The sequence below is a fragment of the Rutidosis leptorrhynchoides genome, chromosome 4, assembly GCF_046630445.1.
Source record: "Rutidosis leptorrhynchoides isolate AG116_Rl617_1_P2 chromosome 4, CSIRO_AGI_Rlap_v1, whole genome shotgun sequence".
Lineage (NCBI taxonomy): Eukaryota > Viridiplantae > Streptophyta > Magnoliopsida > Asterales > Asteraceae > Rutidosis > Rutidosis leptorrhynchoides.
The window spans coordinates 639,514,984-639,521,454 of record NC_092336.1 but is presented as its reverse complement, the minus strand read 5'-3'; positions in this window follow the sequence as shown (position 1 = coordinate 639,521,454).

The window sequence follows — 6,471 nt, the reverse complement described above, 5'->3', positions numbered from 1 at the left end:
TAAGTATAATAAGATAGCAACTATACAAGAAATTGAACAAGAATTTTGAGAAGTATTTTACCTTGATTATGAAGAGGAAAGTTTCTGAGATTAAAGTATGATATGAGAGCATTCAAGTGTGTGTTTTTAGTTTAAGAAAATGTGGAGTAAAAATGAGTTAAAATGGTCCTTATTTATAAGCTTATAATTTTGGATTTTAGTGAAAATATCTAAGATAAGTTAAATTGTATTAAGTCATGCATGACATATTAAATTGATTAGGTCATGGATGACATATTACACAAATAATTGCATATTTCTATTGGTATATACCAATAGTAAATACTTCTAGAAGTTGTGTATAATACGGGTAAAAATACCGTATGAATGCGAGTAGAATTCTTGAGAAAATTGAACGGAAATAAGAGTATAGCTATCCTTTATATGTATTGGTATATTATAAAGTGTATTAAATACTTGTAAGGATGTATTTACACTCGTAATACATTATATGTAAATACATTTTAACATAAGTTAATTACGTCGTTTAAATAGTAACATATATATTGTTTGAAAACTCTTTAAATTAGTAGTATGAAAAATATATATATAATACTTTGTTAATATACTTAATGAGATATTTAATTATCATATTTTCAAGTTAAATATATATAAATCCATATATATACACAATAATTAAACAATTAAACAATTAAATCAAGTTATGACGTTCGCGAATCGTCGGAATAAAAGGGTGACCAAAAGCTTGTGTAAAACTATTTCCGGAGGTTCAAGATTTATTAAAATTCATTGCTTATCAAGTCGGAATTATATAAAGATTAAGTTTAAATTTGGTCGGAAATTTTCGGGTCGTCACATGTATCGTTGGTTGCAGTAGACGTACCATCATCTGAGTCTACTACATTTTCTACTCCGTCTCTTCGTTCTTGTTCATCTTCAACAACTGTTGAATGGTGGTTTGATGTTGATGGACCACCCTCCAAAGTTTGAATAAGATCCATATAACTCGAACCTTGGGTGGTTGAAAAAACTTTCTCAAACTGAATTTCAATTTGAGCCTCGTAATTCGGATCATTCTGAGAATAAAAATATATTGTTTTCAAAGTGTTATCATCAGTAAGGTCATTTTTCCATTCATTTCCATGGAAAAGAACCCACAAGAACATTTTTAACGTGTGTGATCTTTGACTCACACCTACATAATTATACGCCATTTGGTTTAACTACATACAGTTAACCTTGGTTTTTAACACAAAACTCCTTCTAACCGTTGTGTTATCACCAGTAAGCCAACCATTTTAGAATGAAATTTGGCCTCCCTAAAGAAAATGAACCATGAATGGATGAATTATAGACATTTTTATAATTGTTGATGTATGAAACTAATTAAGATTAGTTTGAATTGTGTTGTTGGTGTTTGAAACTGACTTTGAAATGCTTGAATTGTGTTCTTGGTGATGTTTGTGTTTGAGTCCATGATAAGGGTGATATAAATAAATGTAAAAAGATGATAAATCATATTTTGACATGATAGGTTAGCAGGCTTCAGTCCATAATTGAGACTAGGGTTGCAGGTTTCAGTCCATAATTGTGACTGATGATGCAGACTGCAAAACCGAAGTTTGAAACTTTGGTTTTACTGTTAACCTGCAAAACCGAAGTTCCAAACTTCGGTTTAGGGTTTCTGCTGACAGGTCACCCAAAACCGAAGTTTGAAACTTCGGAAATGGCAAAACCGAAGTTCCAAACTTCGGTTTTACCATTTTTGCAGCAAAAATTACGATTTTTCCATTTTTGAAAGTGGGATCAAAAAAATTACCATTTTAAAAAAAAAGATCTGTTATTAATACTCTCAATTGTTTTATAGAGTAGTATAATATGATATCCCCTTGAGTTCTAACACAGTAACACTTGATTCGTCACTGTAATCAATATTATTAGAAAATAATTCTCCACACATTGTAAGGATGATTTCATTGATATTTATAATACATACAAGACTTGTACAATAAGCTAGAATACAATATATGGAAACTAAATCTATACAATATTTTCTCATAACTTGTTCCCTAAGCATAACTTGTTCTCCAAGTATACATACTTTTAACTTGATCCCTAACTAATACGTTTACACCTCTAATACCCCCCCCCCCTCCCCTCCCTTCAAGCGAAGAGGTGAGAAACCAACTCAAGCTTGGTGCGGAAAGACTTGACCAACGGACAATGCAAGCTCTTGTAATACTTCTTTTAAGGTTGTCCTAACTTCACGAGTGGTGTGCAAACTGAGCACGTCAGACAGTGCTTCTTCCAAGGTTATCCTAACTAATACGTTTATTTTTTTTAGACAAAACTGAGCACGACAAAAAATAGAATAGAAAAGATGATTTTTTTTTTTTTTTTTTTTTTTTTGAGAAAAGAAATTTAAGAAAGTTTGAAGAATAAGAATAAGAAGTTAGATGTGTCGGCGTTGTCAAGAGACGGCGACACAGAGATAGCCTGACTCGGTCTTGATGTAGCGACGACGGCACACACACGGGGGGCCTGACTCGGACTCGCTGTAGAGATGGCGGCACACACATAGGGTCTGACTCGATCTCTAGATAAAAACTTGCTCGACAAAAGTATTAAGTTTACGATCATGATTATAAGTACTCAATGATCGGGTGGAGAATTGACAACCGTTGCGATATTAAGAAAAGGTTTAATGTTTAATCGCCAAAAAAAAAAGAATACACAAAAGAGACAGAGATCGATGATGTAAATTATGTAATCAATATGATGTCCGCACGTGAGTATGTGTAGTAATCAACATGGACACATGTAAATAGATTAATGGCAGGTAGCATATGTGGGATGTAGAATGATCGGCGAGAAAAAAGAGAAAGAAACAGAAGACAAAAAAATTGCAGTAATACGATTGATCGGTTGAATGAGAGGATCGATTAGGCTGATACCATATTAGAAAATAATTCTCCACACATTGTGAGGATGATTTCATTGATATTTATAATACATACAAGACTTGTACAATAAGCTAGAATACAATATATGGAAACTAAATCTATACAATATTTTCTCATAACTTGTTCCCTAAGCATAACTTGTTCTCCAAGTATACATACTTTTAACTTGATCCCTAACTAATACGTTTATACCTCTAATAAATATGATCATAAATTAAATCTATTGTACTTATACCATATGGAAACATCGTACGTAAAATAAAAAGGCAATGAAATCCAACAAAATTTCATCAGTTAAATATAAAAAATTGGCCAACAAGACTAAGTCATTAATTAATTTACTACTTTAAAGATTTCTAAATAAATTGATTCATGATGAGCTCCGCAATGACCCTAATGCCTTGAGATCAGGATGTTAATTTTTGGAGGGAGAAGATAAGTAAAAGAACATATAATGCTATTTATTAAGTAAAAATTTGTAAATATTCATAAGAAATATTAATTTTTTGTGAAAAATTGAAAATTTATCAATATACATAAAATGAATATCATTTTACAGTAAAAATGGTAATGCTTTCGACAAAATCAATAAGATTCATTACATATAATGTTTTAAGGGCAACAAGAAAATGTATCAATCACCAGTTAGAATTTAGTTTTTGAAAACATTATCGTGAATAATGTCATTCTTATGATTTTGATATAAAAAAATATGTTTTTATTCGTATAAACTACTTTTTTTCACGTATATCAAGAAATTGTAAATAATATAACGTTGAATATACAAATGAATGGTGAAATAATAACATTATTTTTAAAAAATCTTTTACTTCTCCTTTCCTCTTAGAAATCAATTTTCCCCTTGATTGTTTCTTTACGCGCACACACATACACACATATATTGTACATGTATGATATATTATAGGCATGTATAATTATTAATGTATTTTCTTTAGAAAGGAAAAAGACAAAATAAAAAGTGCAATCAAGAGATGAACGTGTCACTTGTTTGATGATTTATGCTTTGGAAATTTCTTGTTGTCTTTGTTTGGTCTATCACATGTGAAAGTTTGTTCATGTGATTCCAAAGGGAGAAGGTGTCTTTTCTGTGTTGGAATGTGATTACAAAGGTATACGATACAAGTCTCTATTACGAGTATTTATTATTTATTTATTTATTTATTTATTTATTTATCTTTTTCAGTTAAAGAAGAAAATTATACTTTTTTTTTTTTTTTTTTTTGATAAGCAAGGAAAATTATACGCAGTAATACATTTTTAATTCAATGTTCAAATAGATACAAATTTTTAGGCAAATAAGATATCAGTGTTAGATTATACGACACTAAAATTGATTTAACACCACAATTTTATATATGTTAAAAGACTTTTGGTATAACTCAATATTTATTGAGTGTTTTGGCATGAATACATGATCATCTATTAATCATATATAAGTTGAATCGTATGCTTATTTGGGTCACACCAAAAGTTGTTTAACATTTTATGGGAAAAGTAAAAGTCAATTTTAGGAAGACCTCATCTAAAAAATGGTGAAGTATTTTCTTCTTATACCCCGGCCTCGGACTCGTCATTCAGTTCAGTCAAGTTCGTGTGTTTTTCAACGTGAAAGTAAAGAGAGTTGATATTTTATATATTTATTCCATAATGTTATTGTGTCTCGTGATAATTAAATATTAAATATATGTAAATCTATTAATGTTTATAATGAGGAGTTTATATTGTCATAATTTGTAGGTCTTAAATAATAATAAGAATATACTATATACTATTATTTTTCATGTTGAATATTAATTTTATGTAAATTTATATTTATAGTAACATTTATTAAGAGAGTTACTATTCATCATCGTCATCATTAACAATAACGTTCAAGGCTTCACATGGATAGTTTAAATGTATGGTGGATGAGGAGGTTGATTAATCAGTCGCTACGACAAGACTACACATGGATGAGGTTCGACTCCCTTCGATTAAACAACACACTATACGGTTTAAATGTGTTCCTCAGAAAATTAATATTCATTTATGGAGGTTAGCAAATGATGGACCACCTATTCATCTCAATTTATCGAACATGAGTTTAGAGATATAGCAATTTGAGTGTGTGTCATGCAATTATGGAGTTGAGTCTATCAATTACGTGATGTTCGACTGTCAAATTGCAACTGACCTTTGGAGAATGATACGTATACGTATATTAGTATATGGATGGATGATGCGATGTCGATGTTCAAAGAGTGGACAAAGTGGATTTTATGGTTCGACAATTGGCGGGAAAGAAAGGAAGTGAAGGACAAGCTCTACCCTATTGTTGTTGTGGTGGTTTGACACATTTAGAGATATGAGAACAACGTGGTATTTCAGCCTCGGATGAAGAAAAACTTTCTCTTAGATTCCATCTATTTTACGTCTTTCATTTGATATAGTAGTATAGACAAAAATGATGTAACTTGGAATTCCTGATTTGTGAAGTCGTTGTAATGTTTGGCCTTTTTCTAGTGTATTGCTATGAAGGTTTTGATCTAATAATATTTGAGATGTTAAAAAAAGACAATAAAAAAAAGGAAAATGGAAAATACCCTTCTCTTTTTATGGCAAAGGGAAGATCAAATTTCTAAAATCTATTAGATAAAATAGAAGATGATTAGATCATTCCTTCTCACTTCATTTCAATTTCAATATCATTTATTTACGTACTCTAAATCATGTATCTACATATATTCTTATATATATTTTTTTAAAGGCAAACACACACACACATCCATACATGAATTTAAACACGAATATAACATGCCCACCCGAAGCCTCGAACCCCCAATCTATAGGTTGAAGGGATCACCTCGATACCACTAGGCCAATGGCCCTTTGGTACATATATTCTTATATAGAGTGCATTTTTTTTAACGGCTACTATATACTCCGTATATGTTATAATATAGAGTATATTGTTATATACATTACATTGACCATATGTTATTGTGAATAGCATATTACATATCACTTGTGTACGTTATACGAAAAATAGTTTACAACTTTTAATTAGGTTGAATTGTTTTTTATTGTCAACACATCTTGAAAGAATATACTCTTCAAAAGCTCATACACACACACACACATAAAAAAGTGTTCACACACACATAAAAAAAGTGTTCACGGGCACCACCATGAACAAAATTAATGTGAGAAAAAAAAACGGAAAATAGGGAGAAAAAAAAAATAGCATGATGAATAGGTACACTTGTGGCCTAAAATTCACCCCTGTGATTGTATAAATGTCAGTTGTAACACCCGTGATTCCATTATTCTTTAATCATTCTCACCAACATTCCAAAATTATGCATTTAACATAATTACATTATATGATTATATGATCATTAAAGATTAGTGACAAATAAGTAATAACCTTATGTATACTCTATTCTCTATTATACAAATAAGTTTAATAGTATATCCTGCCACAAACCAACATCAAGGTTTTTTAATG